We start from the raw sequence: 22,449 nt of genomic DNA on the forward strand, positions 1-22,449 counted from the left end.
ACCACGTCCGCACCTGTCTATGCCCCCCCATCCCTCCGTCCGTGGCTGCAGGTGGGATTTTTCCCATGCCACCCCCAACTCGGTGGCCTTGCCAAGGGTGGGTGTGCCTGGCCCTACTTCTCGTGTCCCTGCCTCCAATGGGTGTGCTTTGCCTGCTTTGTGTTCCCTCTTTATGGGTGTGCATAGCACACCCTTTACCTCTGTAAGTTATGCTTTACCTGCAGACATTGGGCTGTAGGACTAGATGATGGGCTTTACCTCTAGAAGTTGGGCTTTACATCTATATTTTGGGCTTTAGATCTAGAAGTTGGGCTTTACCTCTAGATTTTGGGGTTTAAATCTATATATTTGGCTTTTCCTGTAGATGTTGGGCTTTACTTCTAGAGATATGTCTTTACGTCTAGATGTTGGACTTTACCCCTAGATTTTGGGCTCTACCACTAGGTCTTGGGCTTTACCTCTAGATTTTGGGCTTTACGTCTAGATATTGGGCTTTACCTCTAGATTTTGGGTTTTAAATCTATATATTTGGCTTTTCCTCTAGATGTTGGGCTTTACTCCTAGATATCTGGCTTTACCTCTAGATGTTGGGCTTTACCTCTAGATTTTGGGTTTTCCATCTGGATTTTTGGCTTCTCTCTAGAATCTGGGCTTTACCTCCAGACGTTGGGCTTTACCTCTAGATGTTGGGTTTTACCTCTAGATGTTGGTCTTTAAGTCTAGATATTGGACTTTACCTCTAGATGTCGGGTTTTACATCTAGATGTTTTGCTTTACATTTAGATGTTGGGCTTTACCTCTAGATTTTGGGTTTTAAATCTATATATTTGGCTTTTCCTATAGATGTTAGGCTTTACCTCTAGATATCTGGCTTTACGTCTAGATGTGTGGCTTTACCTCTAGATTTTGGACTTTACCTCTAGAAGTTGGGCTTTACCTCTAGACTTTGGCTTTACCTCAAGACGTTCAACTTTAACTCTGGATGTTGGGCTTTACCTCTAGATTTTGGGCTTTACGTCTAGATATTGGTCTTTACCTCTAGATTTTGGGTTTTAAATCTATATATTTGGCTTTTCCTCTAGATGTTGGGCTTTAATCCTAGATATCTGGCTTTACCTCTAGATGTTGGGCTTTACCTCTAGATTTTGGACTTTACGTCTAGAAGTTAGGCTTTGGATCTAGAAGTTGGGCTTTACATCTAGAAGTTGGGCTTTACGTCTCGATATTGGACTTTACCTCTAGATTTTGGGATTTAAATCTATATATTTGACTTTTCCTCTAGATGTTGGGCTTTCCCCCTAGATATCTGGCTTTACCTCTAGATGATGGGCTTTACCTCTAGATTTTGGGTTTTCCATCTGGATTTTTGACTTCTCTCTAGAATCTGGGCTTTACCTCCAGACGTTGGGCTTTCCCTCTAGATGTTGGGTTTTACCTCTAGATGTTGGTCTTTAAGTCTAGATATTGGACTTTACCTCTAGATGTCGGGTTTTACATCTAGATGTTTTGCTTCACATTTAGATGTTGGGCTTTATCTCTAGATTTTGGGTTTTAAATCTATATATTTGGCTTTTCCTCTAGATGTTGGGCTTTACCTCTAGATATCTGGCTTTACGTCTAGATGTTGGGCTTCACCTCTAGATTTTGGGCTCCACCACGAGGTCTTGGGCTTTTCCTCTAGATTTTGGACTTTACCACTAGAAGTTAGGCTTTAGATCTAGAAGTTGGGCTTTACATCTAGATTTTGGGCTTTACGTCTAGATATTGGTCTTTACCTCTAGATTTTGGGTTTTAAATCTATATCTTTGGCTTTTCCTCTAGATGTTGGGCTTTACCTCTAGATATCTTGCTTTACGACTAGATGTTGGGCTTTACCTCTAGATTTTGGGCTCTACCACTAGATCTTGGGCTTTATCTCTAGATTTTGGACTTTACGTCTAGAAGTTAGGCTTTAGATCTAGAAGTTAGGCTTTACCTCTAGATTTTGGGCTCTACCACTAGATCTTGGGCTTTACCTCTAGATTTTGGACTTTACGTCTAGAAGTTAGGCTTTAGATCTAGAAGTTGGGCTTTACCTCTAGATTTTGGGATTTAAATATATATATTTGTCTTTTCCTCTAGATGTTGGGCTTTACCCCTAGATATCTGGCTTTACCTCTAGATGATGGGCTTTACCTCTAAATTTTGGGTTTTCCATCTGGATTTTTGGCTTCTCTCTAGAATCTGGGCTTTACATCCAGACGTTGGGCTTTACCTCTAGATGTTGGGTTTTACCTCTAGATGTTGGTCTTTAAGTCTAGATATTGGACTTTAACTCTAGATGTCGGGTTTTACATCTAGATGTTTTGCTTTACATTTAGATGTTGGGCTTTACCTCTAGATTTTGGGTTTTAAATCTATATATTTGGCTTTTCCTCTAGATGTTGGGCTTTACCTCTAGATATCTGGCTTTACGTCTAGATGTGTGGCTTTACCTCTAGATTTTGGACTTTACCTCTAGAAGTTGGGCTTTACCTCTAGACTTTGGCTTTATTTCAAGACGTTCAACTTTAACTCTGGATGTTGGGCTTTACCTCTAGATTTTGGGCTTTACGTCTAGATATTGGGCTTTACCTCTAGATTTTGGGTTTTAAATCTATATATTTGGCTTTTCCTCTAGATGTTGGGCTTTACTCCTAGATATCTGGCTTTACCTCTAGATGTTGGGCTTTACCTCTAGATTTTGGGTTTTCCATCTGGATTTTTGGCTTCTCTCTAGAATCTGGGCTTTACCTCTAGACGTTGGGCTTTACCTCTAGATGTTGGGTTTTACCTCTAGATGTTGGTCTTTAAGTCTAGATATTGGACTTTACCTCTAGATGTCGGGTTTTACATCTAGATGTTTTGCTTTACATTTAGATGTTGGGCTTTATCTCTAGATTTTGGGTTTTAAATCTATATATTTGGCTTTTCCTCTAGATGTTGGGCTTTACCTCTAGATATCTGGCTTTAAATCTAGATGTTGGGCTCTACCTCTAGATTTTGGGCCTTACCTCTGAAGTTGAGGGTTACATCTATATGATTGGCTTTATCTGTAGATGTCGGGCCTTAACACTTGATTTTGGAATTCACCTCTAGATGTTAGGCTTTACCTCTAGATTCTGGGCTTTACCTCTAGATGTTGGGATTACATCTAGACGTTGGACTTTATCTCTAGAATTTGGGCTATACCTCTAGATGTTGGGCTTTACCTCTAGAGTTTGGGTTTTATATCTAGATGTTTGCCTTTACCTCTGTAAGTTATGCTTTACCTGCAGACATTGGGCTGTAGGACTAGATGATGGGCTTTACCTCTAGAAGTTGGGCTTTACCTCTAGATTTTGGGTTTACCTCTAAATGATGCGCTTAAACTCTAAATATTGGGCTTTACCTCTAGATGTTGGGCTTTAGATTTAGAAGTTGGGCTTTACATTTATATTTTGGGCTTTAGATCTAGAAGTTGGGCTTTACATCTAGATTTTGGTCTTTACGTCTAGATATCGGGCTTTACCTCTAGATTTTGGGGTTTAAATCTATATATTTGGCTTTTCCTGTAAATGTTGGGCTTTACTTCTAGAGATATGTCTTTACGTCTAGATGTTGGACTTTACCCCTAGATTTTGGGCTCTACCACTAGGTCTTGGGCTTTACCTCTAGATTTTGGTCTTTACGTCTAGATATTGGGCTTTACCTCTATATTTTGGGTTTTAAATCTATATATTTGGCTTTTCCTCTAGATGTTGGGCTTTACTCCTAGATATCTGGCTTTAGCTCTAGATGTTGGGCTTTACCTCTAGATTTTGGGTTTTCCATCTGGATTTTTGGCTTCTCTCTAGAATCTGGGCTTTACCTCCAGACGTTGGGCTTTACCTCTAGATTTTGGGCTCTACCACTAGGTCTTTATCTTTACCTCTAGATTTTGGACTTTACCTCTAGATGTTGGGCTTTACCTCTAGATATCTGGCTTTACGTCTAGATGTTGGTCTTTACCTCTAGATATTGGGCTCTACCACTAGGTCTTGGGCTTTACGTCTAGATTTTGGACTTTACCTCTAGATTTTGGGTTTTAAATCTATATATTTGGCTTTTCCTCTAGATGTTGGGCTTTACCCCTAGATATCTGGCTTTACCTCTAGATGTTGGGCTTTACCTCTAGATTTTGGGCTCTACCACTAGGTCTTGGGCTTTACCTCTAGATTTTGGTCTTTACGTCTAGATATTGGGCTTTACCTCTAGATTTTGGGTTTTAAATCTATATATTTGGCTTTTCCTCTAGATGTTGGGCTTTACCTCTAGATATCTGGCTTTACGTCTAGATGTTGGGCTTTACCTCTAGATTTTGGGCTCCACCACTAGGTCTTGGGCTTTTCCTCTAGATTTTGGACTTTACCACTAGAAGTTAGGCTTTAGATCTAGAAGTTGGGATTTACATCTAGATTTTGGGCTTTACGTCTAGATATTGGTCTTTACCTCTAGATTTTGGGTTTTAAATCTATATCTTTGGCTTTTCCTCTAGATGTTGGGCTTTACCTCTAGATATCTGGCTTTACGTCTAGATGTTGGGCTTTACCTCTAGATTTTGGGCTCTACCACTAGATTTTGGGCTCTACCACTAGATCTTGGGCTTTACCTCTAGATTTTGGACTTTACGTCTAGAAGTTAGGCTTTGGATCTAGAAGTTGGGCTTTACCTCTAAATTTTGGACTTTACGTCTAGAAGTTAGGCTTTGGATCTAGAAGTTCGGCTTTACATCTAGAAGTTGGGCTTTACGTCTCGATATTGGACTTTACCTCTAGAATTTGGGATTTAAATCTATATATTTGACTTTTCCTCTAGATGTTGGGCTTTACCCCTAGATATCTGGCTTTACCTCTAGATGATGGGCTTTACCTCTAAATTTTGGGTTTTCCATCTGGATTTTTGACTTCTCTCTAGAATCTGGGCTTTACCTCCAGACGTTGGGCTTTCCCTCTAGATGTTGGGTTTTACCTCTAGATGTTGGTCTTTAAGTCTAGATATTGGACTTTACCTCTAGATGTCGGGTTTTACATCTAGATGTTTTGCTTCACATTTAGATGTTGGGCTTTATCTCTAGATTTTGGGTTTTAAATCTATATATTTGGCTTTTCCTCTAGATGTTGGGCTTTACCTCTAGATATCTGGCTTTACGTCTAGATGTGTGGCTTTACCTCTAGATTTTGGACTTTACCTCTAGAAGTTGGGCTTTACCTCTAGACTTTGGCTTTACCTCAAGACGTTCAACTTTAACTCTGGATGTTGGGCTTTACCTCTAGATTTTGGGCTTTACGTCTAGATATTGGGCTTTACCTCTAGATTTTGGGTTTTAAATCTATATATTTGGCTTTTCCTCTAGATGTTGGGCTTTACTCCTAGATATCTGGCTTTACATCTAGATGTTGGGCTTTACCTCTAGATTTTGGGTTTTCCATCTGGATTTTTGGCTTCTCTCTAGAATCTGGGCTTTACCTCTAGATGTTGGGCTTTACCTCTAGATGTTGGGGTTTACCTCTAGATGTTGGTTTTAAGTCTAGATATTGGACTTTACCTCTAGATGTCGGGTTTTACATCTAGATGTTTTGCTTTACATTTAGATGTTGGGCTTTATCTCTAGATTTTGGGTTTTAAATCTATATATTTGGCTTTTCCTCTAGATGTTGGGCTTTACCTCTAGATATCTGGCTTTAAATCTAGATGTTGGGCTCTACCTCTAGATTTTGGGCCTTACCTCTAGAAGTTGAGGGTTACATCTATATTGTTGGCTTTAACTGTAGATGTCGGGCCTTAACACTTGATTTTGGAATTCACCTCTAGATGTTAGGCTTTACCTCTAGATTCTGGGCTTTACCTCTAGATGTTGGGATTACATCTAGACGTTGGACTTTATCTCTAGAATTTGGGCTATACCTCTATATGTTGGGCTTTACCTCTAGAGTTTGGGTTTTACATCTAGATGTTTGCCTTTACCTCTGTAAGTTATGCTCTACCTGCAGACATTGGGCTGTAGGACTAGATGATGGGCTTTACCTCTAGAAGTTTGGCTTTACATCTAGATTTTGGGTTTACCTCTAAATGATGCGCTTAAACTCTAGATATTGGGCTTTACCTCTAGATGTTGGGCTTTAGATTTAGAAGTTGGGCTTTACATCTATATTTTGGGCTTTAGATCTAGAAGTTGGGCTTTACATCTAGATTTTGGTCTTTACGTCTAGATATCGGGCTTTACCTCTAGATTTTGGGGTTTAAATCTATATATTTGGCTTTTCCTGTAGATGTTGGGCTTTACTTCTAGAGATATGTCTTTACGTCTAGATGTTGGACTTTACCCCTAGATTTTGGGCTCTACCACTAGGTCTTGGGCTTTACCTCTAGATTTTGGTCTTTACGTCTAGATATTGGGCTTTACCTCTAGATTTTGGGTTTTAAATCTATATATTTGGCTTTTCCTCTAGATGTTGGGCTTTACCTCTAGATATCTGGCTTTACGTCCAGACGTTGGGCTTTACCTCTAGATTTTGGGCTCTACCACTAGGTCTTGATCTTTACCTCTAGATTTTGGACTTTACCTCTAGAAGTTGGGCTTTACCTCTAGACTTTGGCTTTACCTCAAGACGTTCAACTTTAACTCTGGATGTTGGGCTTTACCTCTAGATTTTGGGCTTTACGTCTAGGTATTGGGCTTTACCTCTAGATTTTGCGTTTTAAATCTATATATTTGGCTTTTCCTCTAGATGTTGGGCTTTACCCCTAGATATCTGGCTTTACCTCTAGATGTTGGGCTTTACCTCTAGATTTTGGGTTTTCCATCTGGATTTTTGGCTTCTCTCTAGAATCTGGGCTTTACCTCCAGACGTTGGGCTTTACCTCTAGATGTTGGGGTTTACCTCTAGATGTTGGTCTTTAAGTCTAGATATTGGACTTTACCTCTAGATGTCGGGTTTTACATCTAGATGTTTTGCTTTACATTTAGATGTTGGGCTTTATCTCTAGATTTTGGGTTTTAAATCTATATATTTGGCTTTTCCTCTAGATGTTGGGCTTTACCTCTAGATATCTGGCTTTAAATCTAGATGTTGGGCTCTACCTCTAGATTTTGGGCCTTACCTCTAGAAGTTGAGGGTTACATCTATATGGTTGGCTTTAACTGTAGATTTCGGGCCTTAACACTTGATTTTGGAATTCACCTCTAGATGTTAGGCTTTACCTCTAGATTCTGGGCTTTACCTCTAGATGTTGGGATTACATCTAGACGTTGGACTTTATCTCTAGAATTTGGGCTATACCTCTATATGTTGGGCTTTACCTCTAGAGTTTGGGTTTTATATCTAGATGTTTGCCTTTACCTCTGTAAGTTATGCTTTACCTGCAGACATTGGGCTGTAGGACTAGATGATGGGCTTTACCTCTAGAAGTTGGGCTTTACCTCTAGATTTTGGGTTTACCTCTAAATGATGCGCTTAAACTCTAAATATTGGGCTTTACCTCTAGATGTTGGGCTTTAGATTTAGAAGTTGGGCTTTACATCTATATTTTGGGCTTTAGATCTAGAAGTTGGGCTTTACATCTAGATTTTGGTCTTTACGTCTAGATATCGGGCTTTACCTCTAGATTTTGGGGTTTAAATCTATATATTTGGCTTTTCCTGTAAATGTTGGGCTTTACTTCTAGAGATATGTCTTTACGTCTAGATGTTGGACTTTACCCCTAGATTTTGGGCTCTACCACTAGGTCTTGGGCTTTACCTCTAGATTTTGGTCTTTACGTCTAGATATTGGGCTTTACCTCTATATTTTGGGTTTTAAATCTATATATTTGGCTTTTCCTCTAGATGTTGGGCTTTACTCCTAGATATCTGGCTTTAGCTCTAGATGTTGGGCTTTACCTCTAGATTTTGGGTTTTCCATCTGGATTTTTGGCTTCTCTCTAGAATCTGGGCTTTACCTCCAGACGTTGGGCTTTACCTCTAGATTTTGGGCTCTACCACTAGGTCTTTATCTTTACCTCTAGATTTTGGACTTTACCTCTAGATGTTGGGCTTTACCTCTAGATATCTGGCTTTACGTCTAGATGTTGGTCTTTACCTCTAGATTTTGGGCTCTACCACTAGGTCTTGGGCTTTACGTCTAGATTTTGGACTTTACCTCTAGATTTTGGGTTTTAAATCTATATATTTGGCTTTTCCTCTAGATGTTGGGCTTTACCCCTAGATATCTGGCTTTACGTCTAGATGTTGGGCTTTACCTCTAGATTTTGAGCTCTACCACTAGGTCTTGGGCTTTACCTCTAGATTTTGGGCTTTACGTCTAGATATTGGGCTTTACCTCTAGATTTTGGGTTTTAAATCTATATCTTTGGCTTTTCCTCTAGATGTTGGGCTTTACCTCTAGATATCTGGCTTTACGTCTAGATGTTGGGCTTTACCTCTAGATTTTGGGTTTTCCATCTGGATTTTTGGCTTCTCTCTAGAATCTGGGCTTTACCTCCAGACGTTGGGCTTTACCTCCAGACGTTGGGCTTTACCTCTAGATTTTGGGCTCTACCACTAGGTCTTGATCTTTACCTCTAGATTTTGGACTTTACCTCTAGATGTTGGGCTTTACCTCTAGATATCTGGTTTTACGTCTAGATGTTCGTCTTTACCTCTAGATTTTGGGCTCTACCACTAGGTCTTGGGCTTTACGTCTAGATTTTGGACTTTACCTCTAGAAGTTAGGCTTTAGATCTAGAAGTTGGGCTTTACATCTAGATTTTGGGCTTTACGTCTAGATGTTGGGCTTTACCTCTAGATTTTGGGCTCTACCACTAGGTCTTGGGCTTTACCTCTAGATTTTGGTCTTTACGTCTAGATATTGGGCTTTACCTCTAGATTTTGTTTTTTAAATCTATATATTTGGCTTTTCCTCTAGATGTTGGGCTTTACCTCTAGATATCTGGCTTTACGTCTAGATGTTGGGCTTTACCTCTTGATTTTGGGCTCTACCACTAAATCTTGGGCTTTACCTCTAGATTTTGGACTTTACGTCTAGAAGTTAGGCTTTAGATCTAGAAGTTGGGCTTTACCTCTAGATTTTGGGTTTTAAATCTATATATTTGGGTTTTCCTCTAGATGTTGGGCTTTACCTCTAGATATCTGGCTTTACGTGTAGATGTTGGGCTTTAACTCTAGATTTTGGGCTCTACCACTAGGTCTTGGGCTTTACATCTAGATTTTGGGCTTTACGTCTGGATATTGGTCTTTACCTCTAGATTTTGGGTTTTAAATCTATATATTTGGCTTTTCCTCTAGATGTTGGGCTTTACCTCTAGATATCTGGCTTTACGTCTAGATGTTGGGCTTTACCTCTAGATTTTGGACTTTACGTCTAGAAGTTAGGCTTTGGATCTAGAAGTTGGGCTTTACATCTAGAAGTTGGGCTTTACGTCTCGATATTGGACTTTACCTCTAGATTTTGGGATTTAAATCTATATATTTGACTTTTCCTCTAGATGTTGGGCTTTACCCCTAGATATCTGGCTTTACCTCTAGATGATGGGCTTTACCTCTAGATTTTGGGTTTTCCATCTGGATTTTTGGCTTCTCTCTAGAATCTGGGCTTTACCTCCAGACGTTGGGCTTTACCTCTAGATGTTGGGTTTTACCTCTAGATGTTGGTCTTTAAGTCTAGATATTGGACTTTAACTCTAGATGTCAGGTTTTACATCTAGATGTTTTGCTTTACATTTAGATGTTGGGCTTTATCTCTAGATTTTGGGTTTTAAATCTATATATTTGTCTTTTCCTCTAGATGTTGGGCTTTACCTCTAGATATCTGGCTTTACGTCTAGATGTGTGGCTTTACCTCTAGATTTTGGACTTTACCTCTAGAAGTTGGGCTTTACCTCTAGACTTTGGCTTTATCTCAAGAAGTTCAACTTTAACTCTGGATGTTGGGCTTTACCTCTAGATTTTGGGCTTTACGTCTAGATATTGGGCTTTACCTCTAGATTTTGGGTTTTAAATCTATATGTTTGGCTTTTCCTCTAGATGTTGGGCTTTACTCCTAGATATCTGGCTTTACCTCTAGATGCTGGGCTTTACCTCTAGATTTTGGGTTTTAAATCTATATATTTGGCTTTTCCTCTAGATGTTGGGCTTTACTCCTAGATATCTGGCTTTACCTCTAGATGCTGGGCTTTACCTCTAGATTTTGGGTTTTCCATCTGGATTTTTGGCTTCTCTCTAGAATCTGGGCTTTACCTCCAGACGTTGAGCTTTACCTCTAGATTTTGGGCTCTACCACTAGGTCTTGATCTTTACCTCTAGATTTTGCACTTTACCTCTAGATGTTGGTCTTTACCTCTAGATTTTGGGCTCTACCACTAGGTCTTGGGCTTTACGTCTAGATATTGGTCTTTACCTCTAGATTTTGGGTTTTAAATCTATATATATGGCTTTTCCTCTAGATGTTGGGCTTTACCCCTAGATATCTGGCTTTACGTCTAGATGTTGGGCTTTACCTCTAGATTTTGGACTTTACGTCTAGAAGTTAGGCTTTAGATCTAGAAGTTGGGCTTTACCTCTAGATTTTAGGATTTAAATCTATATATTTGACTTTTCCTCTAGATGTTGGGCTTTACCCCTAGATATCTGGCTTTACCTCTAGATGATGGGCTTTACATCTAGATTTTTGGTTTTCCATCTGGATTTTTGGCTTCTCTCTAGAATCTGGGCTTTACCTCCAGACGTTGGGCTTTACCTCTAGATGTTGGGTTTTACCTCTAGATGTTGGTCTTTAAGTCTAGATATTGGACTTTAACTCTAGATGTCAGGTTTTACATCTAGATGTTTTGCTTTACATTTAGATGTTGGGCTTTATCTCTAGATTTTGGGTTTTAAATCTATATATTTGGCTTTTCCTCTAGATGTTGGGCTTTACATCTAGGTATCTTGCTTTACGTCTAGATGTGTGGCTTTACCTCTAGATTTTGGACTTTACCTCTAGAAGTTGGGCTTTACCTCTAGACTTTGGCTTTACCTCAAGACGTTCAACTTTAACTCTGGATGTTTGGCTTTACCTCTAGATTTTGGGCTTTACGTCTAGATATTGGGCTTTACCTCTAGATTTTGGGTTTTAAATCTATATATTTGGCTTTTCCTCTAGATGTTGGGCTTTACTCCTAGATATCTGGCTTTACCTCTAGATGTTGGGCTTTACCTCTAGATTTTGGGTTTTCCATCTGGATTTTTGGCTTCTCTCTAGAATCTGGGCTTTACCTCCAGACGTTCAGCTTTACCTCTAGATTTTGGGCTCTACCACTAGGTCTTGATCTTTACCTCTAGATTTTGGACTTTACCTCTAGATGTTGGGCTTTACCTCTAGATATCTGGCTTTACGTCTAGATGTTGGTCTTTACCTCTAGATTTTGGGCTCTACCACTAGGTCTTGGGCTTTACGTCTAGATTTTGGACTTTACCTCTAGAAGTTAGGCTTTAGATCTAGAAGTTGGGCTTTACATCTAGATTTTGGGCTTTACGTCTAGATATTGGGCTTTACCTCTAGTTTTTGGGTTTTAAATCTATATATTTGGCTTTTCCTCTAGATGTTGGGCTTTACCTCTAGATATCTGGCTTTACGTCTAGATGTTGGGATTTACCTCTAGATTTTGGACTCTACCACTAGGTCTTGGGCTTTTCCTCTAGATTTTGGACTTTACGTCTAGAAGTTAGGCTTTAGATCTAGAAGTTGGGCTTTACATCTAGATTTTGGGCTTTACGTCTAGATATTGGTCTTTACCTCTAGATTTTGGGTTTTAAATCTGTATCTTTGGCTTTTCGTCTAGATATCTGGCTTTACGTCTAGATGTTGGGCTTTACCTCTAGATTTTGGACTTTACGTCTAGAAGTTACTCTTTAGATCTAGAAGTTGGGCTTTACCTCTAGATTTTGGGTTTTAAATCTATATATTTGGCTTTTCCTCTAGATGTTGGGCTTTACCTCTAGATATCTGGCTTTACGTCTAGATGTTGGGCTTTACCTCTAGATTTTGGGTTTTCCATCTGGATTTTTGGCTTCTCTCTAGAATCTGGGCTTTACCTCCAGACGTTGGGCTTTACCTCCAGACGTTGGGCTTTACCTCTAGATGTTGGGTTTTACCTCTAGATGTTGGTCTTTAAGTCTAGATATTGGACTTTAACTCTAGATGTCAGGTTTTACATCTAGATGTTTTGCTTTACATTTAGATGTTGGGCTTTATCTCTAGATTTTGGGTTTTAAATCTATATATTTGGCTTTTCCTCTAGATGTTGGGCTTTACCTCTAGATATCTGGCTTTACGTCTAGATGTGTGGCTTTACCTCTAGATTTTGGACTTTACCTCTAGAAGTTGGGCTTTACCTCTAGACTTTGGCTTTATCTCAAGAAGTTCAACTTTAACTCTGGATGTTGGGCTTTACCTCTAGATTTTGGGCTTTACGTCTAGATATTGGGCTTTACCTCTAGATTTTGGGATTTAAATCTATATATTTGACTTTTCCTCTAGATGTTGGGCTTTACTCCTAGATATCTGGCTTTACCTCTAGATGATGGGCTTTACCTCTACATTTTGGGTTTTCCATCTGGATTTTTGGCTTCTCTCTAGAATCTGGGCTTTACCTCCAGACGTTGGGCTTTACCTCTAGATGTTGGTCTTTAAGTCTAGATATTGGACTTTACCTCTAGATGTCGGGTTTTACATCTAGATGTTTTGCTTTACATTTAGATGTTGGGCTTTATCTCTAGATTTTGGGTTTTAAATCTATATATTTGGCTTTTCCTCTAGATGTTGGGCTTTACCTCTAGATATCTGGCTTTACCTCTAGATTTTGGACTTTACGTCTAGAAGTTAGGCTTTGGATCTAGAAGTTGGGCTTTGGATCTAGAAGTTAGGCTTTGGATCTAGAAGTTGGGCTTTAGATCTAGAAGTTGGGCTTTAGATCTAGAAGTTGGGCTTTAGATCTAGAAGTTGGGCTTTAGATCTAGAAGTTGGGCTTTAGATCTAGAAGTTGGGCTTTAGATCTAGAAGTTGGGCTTTAGATCTAGAAGTTGGGCTTTAGATCTAGAAGTTGGGCTTTAGATCTAGAAGTTGGGCTTTAGATCTAGAAGTTGGGCTTTAGATCTAGAAGTTGGGCTTTACCTCTAGATTTTGGGATTTACGTCTAGATATTGGGTTTTAAATCTATATATTTGGCTTTTCCTCTAGATGTTGGGCTTTACCCCTAGATATCTGGCTTTACGTCTAGATGTTGGGCTTTACCTCTAGATTTTGGACTCTACCACTAGGTCTTGGGCTTTTCCTCTAGATTTTGGACTTTACGTCTAGAAGTTAGGCTTTAGATCTAGAAGTTGGGCTTTACATCTAGATTTTGGGCTTTAAGTCTAGATATTGGTCTTTACCTCTAGATTTTGGGTTTTAAATCTATATCTTTGGCTTTTCGTCTAGATATCTGGCTTTACGTCTAGATGTTGGGCTTTACCTCTAGATTTTGGACTTTACGTCTAGAAGTTAGTCTTTAGATCTAGAAGTTGGGCTTTACCTCTAGATTTTGGGTTTTAAATCTATATATTTGGCTTTTCCTCTAGATGTTGGGCTTTACCTCTAGATATCTGGCTTTACGTCTAGATGTTGGGCTTTAACTCTAGATTTTGGATTCTACCACTAGGTCTTGGGCTTTACCTCTACATTTTGGGCTTTACGTCTAGATATTGGTCTTTACCTCTAGATTTTGGGTTTTAAATCTATATATTTGGCTTTTCCTCTAGATGTTGGGCTTTACCTCTAGATATCTGGCTTTACGTCTAGAAGTTGGGCTTTACCTCTAGATTTTGGACTTTACGTCTAGAAGTTAGGCTTTAGATCTAGAAGTTGGGCTTTACCTCTAGATTTTGGGCTTTACGTCTAGATATTGGTCTTTACCTCTAGATTTTGGGTTTTAAATCTATATATTTGGCTTTTCCTCTAGATGTTGTGCTTTACCCCTAGATATCTGGCTTTACGTCTAGATGTTGGGCTTTACCTCTAGATTTTGGGCTCTACCACTAGGTCTTGGGCTTTACCTCTAGATTTTGGTCTTTACGTCTAGATATTGGGCTTTACCTCTAGATTTTGGGTTTTAAATCTATATATTTGGCTTTTCCTCTAGATGTTGGGCTTTACCTCTAGATATCTGGCTTTACGTCTAGATGTTGGGCTTTACCTCTAGATTTTGGGCTCTACCACTAGATCTTGGGCTTTACCTCTAGATTTTGGACTTTACGTCTAGAAGTTAGGCTTTAGATCTAGAAGTTGGGCTTTACCTCTAGATTTTGGGCTCTACCACTAGATCTTGTGCTTTACCTCTAGATTTTGGACTTTACATCTAGAAGTTAGGCTTTAGATCTAGAAGTTGGGCTTTACATCTAGATTTTGGGCTTTACGTCTAGATATTGGGCTTTACCTCTAGATTTTGGGTTTTAAATCTATATATTTGGCTTTTCCTCTAGATATCTGGCTTTACGTCTAGATGTTGGGCTTTACCTCTAGATTTTGGGCTCTACCACTAGATCTTGGGCTTTACCTCTAGATTTTGGGCTTTACGTCTAGATATTGGGCTTTACTGCTAAATTTTGGGTTTTAAATCTGTATATTTGGCTTTTCCTCTAGATGTTGGGCTTTACTCCTAGATATCTGGCTTTATCTCTAGATGTTGGGCTTTACCTCTAGATTTTGGACTTTACGTCTAGAAGTTAGGCTTTGGATCTAGAAGTTGGGCTTTACATCTAGAAGTTGGGCTTTACGTCTCGATATTGGACTTTACCTCTAGATTTTGGGATTTAAATCTATATATTTGGCTTTTCCTCTAGATGTTGGGCTTTACTCCTAGATATCTGGCTTTACCTCTAGATGTTGGGCTTTACCTCTAGATTTTGGGTTTTCCATCTGGATTTTTGGCTTCTCTCTAGAATCTGGGCTTTACCTCCAGACGTTGGGCTTTACCTCTAGATGTTGGGTTTTACCTCTAGATGTTGGTCTTTAAGTCTAGATATTGGACTTTACCTCTAGATGTCGGGTTTTACATCTAGATGTTTTGCTTTACATTTAGATGTTGGGCTTTATATCTAGATTTTGGGTTTTAAATCTATATATTTGGCTTTTCCTATAGATGTTGGGCTTTACCTCTAGATATCTGGCTTTACGTCTAGATGTGTGGCTTTACCTCTAGATTTTGGACTTTACCTCTAGAAGTTGGGCTTTACCTCTAGACTTTGGCTTTACCTCAAGACGTTCAACTTTAACTCTGGATGTTGGGCTTTACCTCTAGATTTTGGGCTTTACGTCTAGATATTGGGCTTTACCTCTAGATTTCGGGTTTTAAATCTATATATTTGGCTTTTCCTCTAGATGTTGGGCTTTACTCCTAGATATCTGGCTTTACCTCTAGATGTTGGGATTTACCTCTAGATTTTGGGTTTTCCATCTGGATTTTTGGCTTCTCTCTAGAATCTGGGCTTTACCTCCAGACGTTGGGCTTTACCTCTAGATGTTGGGTTTTACCTCTAGATGTTGGTCTTTAAGTCTAGATATTGGACTTTACCTCTAGATGTCGGGTTTTACATCTAGATGTTTTGCTTCACATTTAGATGTTGGGCTTTATCTCTAGATTTTGGGTTTTAAATCTATATATTTGGCTTTTCCTCTAGATGTTGGGCTTTACCTCTAGATATCTGGCTTTACGTCTAGATGTGTGGCTTTACCTCTAGATTTTGGACTTTACCATTAGAAGTTGGGCTTTACCTCTAGACTTTGGCTTTACCTCAAGACGTTCAACTTTAACTCTGGATGTTGGGCTTTACCTCTAGATTTTGGGCTTTACGTCTAGATATTGGGCTTTACCTCTAGATTTTGGGTTTTAAATCTGTATATTTGGCTTTTCCTCTAGATGTTGGGCTTTACCTCTAGATATCTGGCTTTAAATCTAGATGTTGGGCTCTACCTCTAGATTTTGGGCCTTACCTCTAGAAGTTGAGGGTTACACCTATATGGTTGGCTTTAACTGTAGATGTCGGGCCTTAACACTTGATTTTGGAATTCACCTCTAGATGTTAGGCTTTACCTCTAGATTCTGGGCTTTACCTCTAGATGTTGGGATTACATCTAGACGTTGGACTTTATCTCTAGAATTTGGGCTATACCTCTATATGTTGGGCTTTACCTCTAGAGTTTGGGTTTTATATCTAGATGTTTGCCTTTACCTCTGTAAGTTATGCTTTACCTGCAGACATTGGGCTGTAGGACTAGATGATGGGCTTTACCTCTAGAAGTTGGGCTTTACATCTAGATTTTGGGTTTACCTCTAAATGATGCGCTTAAACTCTAAATATTGGGCTTTACCTCTAGATGTTGGGCTTTAGATTTAGAAGTTGGGCTTTACATCTATATTTTGGGCTTTAGATCTAGAAGTTGGGCTTTACATCTAGATTTTGGTCTTTACGTCTAGATATCGGGCTTTACCTCTAGATTTTGGGGTTTAAATCTATATATTTGGCTTTTCCTGTAGATGTTGGGCTTTACTTCTAGAGATATGTCTTTACGTCTAGATGTTGGACTTTACCCCTAGATTTTGGGCTCTACCACTAGGTCTTGGGCTTTACCTCTAGATTTTGGTCTTTACGTCTAGGTATTGGGCTTTAACTCTAGATTTTGGGTTTTAAATCTATATATTTGGCTTTTCCTCTAGATGTTGGGCTTTACCTCTAGATATCTGGCTTTACGTCTAGATGTTGGGCATTAACTCTAGATTTTGGGCTCTACCACTAGGTCTTGGGCTTTACATCTAGATTTTGGGCTCTACCACTAGGTCTTGGGCTTTACATCTAGATTTTGGGCTTTACGTCTAGATATTGGGCTTTACCTCTAGATTTTGGGTTTTAAATCTATATATTTGGCTTTTCCTCTAGATGTTGGGCTTTACTCCTAGATATCTGGCTTTACCTCTAGATTTTGGACTTTACGTCTAGAAGTTAGGCTTTGGATCTAGAAGTTGGGCTTTACATCTAGAAGTTTGGCTTTACGTCTCGATATTGGACTTTACCTCTAGATTTTGGGATTTAAATCTATATATTTGACTTTTCCTCTAGATGTTGGGCTTTACCCCTGGATATCTGGCTTTACCTCTAGATGATGTGCTTTACTTCTAGATTTTGGGTTTTCCATCTGGATTTTTGACTTCTCTCTAGAATCTGGGCTTTACCTCCAGACGTTGGGCTTTACCTCTAGATGTTGGGTTTTACCTCTAGATGTTGGTCTTTAAGTCTAGATATTGGACTTTACCTCTAGATGTCGGGTTTTACATCTAGATGTTTTGCTTCACATTTAGATGTTGGGCTTTATCTCTAGATTTTGGGTTTTAAATCTATATATTTGGCTTTTCCTATAGATGTTGGGCTTTACCTCTAGATATCTGGCTTTACGTCTAGATGTGTGGCTTTACCTCTAGATTTTGGACTTTACCTCTAGAAGTTGGGCTTTACCTCTAGACTTTGGCTTTACCTCAAGAAGTTCAACTTTAACTCTGGATGTTGGGCTTTACCTCTAGATTTTGGGCTTTACGTCTAGATATTGGGCTTTACCTCTAGATTTTGGGTTTTAAATCTATATATTTGGCTTTTCCTCTAGATGTTGTGCTTTACCCCTAGATATCTGGCTTTACGTCTAGATGTTGGGCTTTACCTCTAGATTTTGGGCTCTACCACTAGGTCTTGGGCTTTACCTCTAGATTTTGGTCTTTACGTCTAGATATTGGGCTTTACCTCTATATTTTGGGTTTTAAATCTATATATTTGGCTTTTCCTCTAGATGTTGGGCTTTACCTCTAGATATCTGGCTTTACGTCTAGATGTTGGGCTTTACCTCTAGATTTTGGGCTCTACCACTAGATCTTGGGCTTTACCTCTAGATTTTGGACTTTAGGTCTAGAAGTTAGGCTTTAGATCTAGAAGTTGGGCTTTACCTCTAGATTTTGGGCTCTACCACTAGATCTTGGGCTTTACCTCTAGATTTTGGACTTTACCTCTAGAAGTTGGGCTTTACGTCTCGATATTGGACTTTACCTCTAGATTTTGGGATTTAAATCTATATATTTGACTTTTCCTCTAGATGTTGGGCTTTACCCCTAGATATCTGGCTTTACGTCTAGATGTTGGTCTTTACCTCTAGAATTTGGGCTCTACCTCTAGGTCTTGGGCTTTACGTCTAGATTTTGGACTTTACCTATAGAAGTTAGGCTTTAGATCTAGAAGTTGGGCTTTACATCTAGATTTTGGGCTTTACGTCTAGATATTGGGCTTTACCTCTAGATTTTGGGTTTTAAATCTATATATTTGGCTTTTCCTCTAGATGTTGGGCTTTACCTCTAGATATCTGGCTTTACGTCTAGATGTTGGGCTTTACCTCTAGATTTTGGGCTCTACCACTAGGTCTTGGGCTTTTCCTCTAGATTTTGGACTTTACCACTAGAAGTTAGGCTTTAGATCTAGAAGTTGGGCTTTACATCTAGATTTTGGGCTTTACGTCTAGATATTGGTCTTTACCTCTAGATTTTGGGTTTTAAATCTATATATTTGGCTTTTCCTCTAGATATCTGGCTTTACGTCTAGATGTTGGGCTTTACCTCTAGATTTTGGGCTCTACCACTAGATCTTGGGCTTTACCTCTAGATTTTGGACTTTACGTCTAGAATTTAGGCTTTAGATCTAGAAGTTGGGCTTTACCTCTAGATTTTGGGATTTAAATCTATATATTTGACTTTTCCTCTAGATGTTGGGCTTTACCCCTAGATATCTAGCTTTACCTCTAGATGTTGGGCTTTACCTCTAGATTTTGGGTTTTCCATCTGGATTTTTGGCTTCTCTCTAGAATCTGGGCTTTACCTCCAGACGTTGGGCTTTACCTCTAGATGTTGGGTTTTACCTCTAGATGTTGGTCTTTAAGTCTAGATATTGGACTTTACCTCTAGATGTCGGGTTTTACATCTAGATGTTTTGCTTCACATTTAGATGTTGGGCTTTATCTCTAGATTTTGGGTTTTAAATCTATATATTTGGCTTTTCCTATAGATGTTGGGCTTTACATCTAGATATCTGGCTTTACGTCTAGATGTGTGGCTTTACCTCTAGATTTTGGACTTTACCTCTAGAAGTTGGGCTTTACCTCTAGACTTTGGCTTTACCTCAAGACGTTCAACTTTAACTCTGGATGTTGGGCTTTACCTCTAGATTTTGGGTTTTAAATCTATAGATTTGGCTTTTCCTGTAGATGTTGGGCTTTACTTCTAGAGATATGTCTTTACGTCTAGATGTTGGACTTTACCCCTAGATTTTGGGCTCTACCACTAGGTCTTGGGCTTTACCTCTAGATTTTGGGCTTTACGTCTAGATATTGGGCTTTACTGCTAAATTTTGGGTTTTAAATCTGTATATTTGGCTTTTCCTCTAGATGTTGGGCTTTACTCCTAGATATCTGGCTTTATCTCTAGATGTTGGGCTTTACCTCTAGATTTTGGACTTTACGTCTAGAAGTTAGGCTTTGGATCTAGAAGTTGGGCTTTACATCTAGAAGTTGGGCTTTACGTCTCGATATTGGACTTTACCTCTAGATTTTGGGATTTAAATCTATATATTTGGCTTTTCCTCTAGATGTTGGGCTTTACTCCTAGATATCTGGCTTTACCTCTAGATGTTGGGCTTTACCTCTAGATTTTGGGTTTTCCATCTGGATTTTTGGCTTCTCTCTAGAATCTGGGCTTTACCTCCAGACGTTGGGCTTTACCTCTAGATGTTGGGTTTTACCTCTAGATGTTGGTCTTTAAGTCTAGATATTGGACTTTACCTCTAGATGTCGGGTTTTACATCTAGATGTTTTGCTTTACATTTAGATGTTGGGCTTTATCTCTAGATTTTGGGTTTTAAATCTATATATTTGGCTTTTCCTATAGATGTTGGGCTTTACATCTAGATATCTGGCTTTACGTCTAGATGTGTGGCTTTACCTCTAGAGTTTGGACTTTACCTCTAGAAGTTGGGCTTTACCTCTAGACTTTGGCTTTACCTCAAGACGTTCAACTTTAACTCTGGATGTTGGGCTTTACCTCTAGATTTTGGGCTTTACGTCTAGATATTGGGCTTTACCTCTAGATTTCGGGTTTTAAATCTATATATTTGGCTTTTCCTCTAGATGTTGGGCTTTACTCCTAGATATCTGGCTTTACCTCTAGATGTTGGGATTTACCTCTAGATTTTGGGTTTTCCATCTGGATTTTTGGCTTCTCTCTAGAATCTGGGCTTTACCTCCAGACGTTGGGCTTTACCTCTAGATGTTGGGTTTTACCTCTAGATGTTGGTCTTTAAGTCTAGATATTGGACTTTACCTCTAGATGTCGGGTTTTACATCTAGATGTTTTGCTTCACATTTAGATGTTGGGCTTTATCTCTAGATTTTGGGTTTTAAATCTATATATTTGGCTTTTCCTCTAGATGTTGGGCTTTACCTCTAGATATCTGGCTTTACGTCTAGATGTGTGGCTTTACCTCTAGATTTTGGACTTTACCATTAGAAGTTGGGCTTTACCTCTAGACTTTGGCTTTACCTCAAGACGTTCAACTTTAACTCTGGATGTTGGGCTTTACCTCTAGATTTTGGGCTTTACGTCTAGATATTGGGCTTTACCTCTAGATTTTGGGTTTTAAATCTGTATATTTGGCTTTTCCTCTAGATGTTGGGCTTTACCTCTAGATATCTGGCTTTAAATCTAGATGTTGGGCTCTACCTCTAGATTTTGGGCCTTACCTCTAGAAGTTGAGGGTTACACCTATATGGTTGGCTTTAACTGTAGATGTCGGGCCTTAACACTTGATTTTGGAATTCACCTCTAGATGATAGGCTTTACATCTAGATTGTGGGCTTTCCCACTAGATGTGGGGCTTTAACTCTAGATTTTGGGCTTTACCTCTAAATGATGCGCCTTAACTCTAGATATTCGGCTTTACCTCTAGAAGTTGGGCTTTACATCTATATTTTGGGCTTTAGATCTAGAAGTTGGGCTTTACATCTAGATTTTGGTCTTTACGTCTAGATATCGGGCTTTACCTCTAGATTTTGGGGTTTAAATCTATATATTTGGCTTTTCCTGTAGATGTTGGGCTTTACTTCTAGAGATATGTCTTTACGTCTAGATGTTGGACTTTACCCCTAGATTTTGGGCTCTACCACTAGGTCTTGGGCTTTACCTCTAGATTTTGGTCTTTACGTCTAGGTATTGGGCTTTAACTCTAGATTTTGGGTTTTAAATCTATATATTTGGCTTTTCCTCTAGATGTTGGGCTTTACCTCTAGATATCTGGCTTTACGTCTAGATGTTGGGCATTAACTCTAGATTTTGGGCTCTACCACTAGGTCTTGGGCTTTACATCTAGATTTTGGGCTCTACCACTAGGTCTTGGGCTTTACATCTAGATTTTGGGCTTTACGTCTAGATATTGGGCTTTACCTCTAGATTTTGGGTTTTAAATCTATATATTTGGCTTTTCCTCTAGATGTTGGGCTTTACCTCTAGATATCTGGCTTTACGTCTAGATGTTGGGCTTTACCTATAGATTTTGGACTTTACGTCTAGAAGTTAGGCTTTGGTTCTAGAAGTTGAGCTTTATATCTAGAAGTTGGGCTTTACGTCTCGATATTGGACTTTACCTCTAGATTTTGGGATTTAAATCTATATATTTGACTTTTCCTCTAGATGTTGGGCTTTACCTCTAGATATCTGGCTTTACGTCTAGATGTGTGGCTTTACCTCTAGATTTTGGACTTTACCTCTAGAAGTTGGGCTTTACCTCTAGACTTTGGCTTTACCTCAAGACGTTCAACTTTAACTCTGGATGTTGGGCTTTACCTCTAGATTTTGGGTTTTAAATCTATATATTTGGCTTTTCCTCTAGATGTTGGGCTTTACTCCTAGATATCTGGCTTTACCTCTAGATTTTGGACTTTACGTCTAGAAGTTAGGCTTTGGATCTAGAAGTTGGGCTTTACATCTAGAAGTTTGGCTTTACGTCTCGATATTGGACTTTACCTCTAGATTTTGGGATTTAAATCTATATATTTGACTTTTCCTCTAGATGTTGGGCTTTACCCCTGGATATCTGGCTTTACCTCTAGATGATGTGCTTTACTTCTAGATTTTGGGTTTTCCATCTGGATTTTTGACTTCTCTCTAGAATCTGGGCTTTACCTCCAGACGTTGGGCTTTACCTCTAGATGTTGGGTTTTACCTCTAGATGTTGGTCTTTAAGTCTAGATATTGGACTTTACCTCTAGATGTCGGGTTTTACATCTAGATGTTTTGCTTCACATTTAGATGTTGGGCTTT

The sequence above is a fragment of the Leptosomus discolor genome, unplaced genomic scaffold (genome assembly GCF_034619465.1).
Source record: "Leptosomus discolor isolate bLepDis1 unplaced genomic scaffold, bLepDis1.hap2 HAP2_SCAFFOLD_33, whole genome shotgun sequence".
In the NCBI taxonomy this organism is placed as follows: Eukaryota; Metazoa; Chordata; class Aves; order Leptosomiformes; family Leptosomidae; genus Leptosomus; species Leptosomus discolor.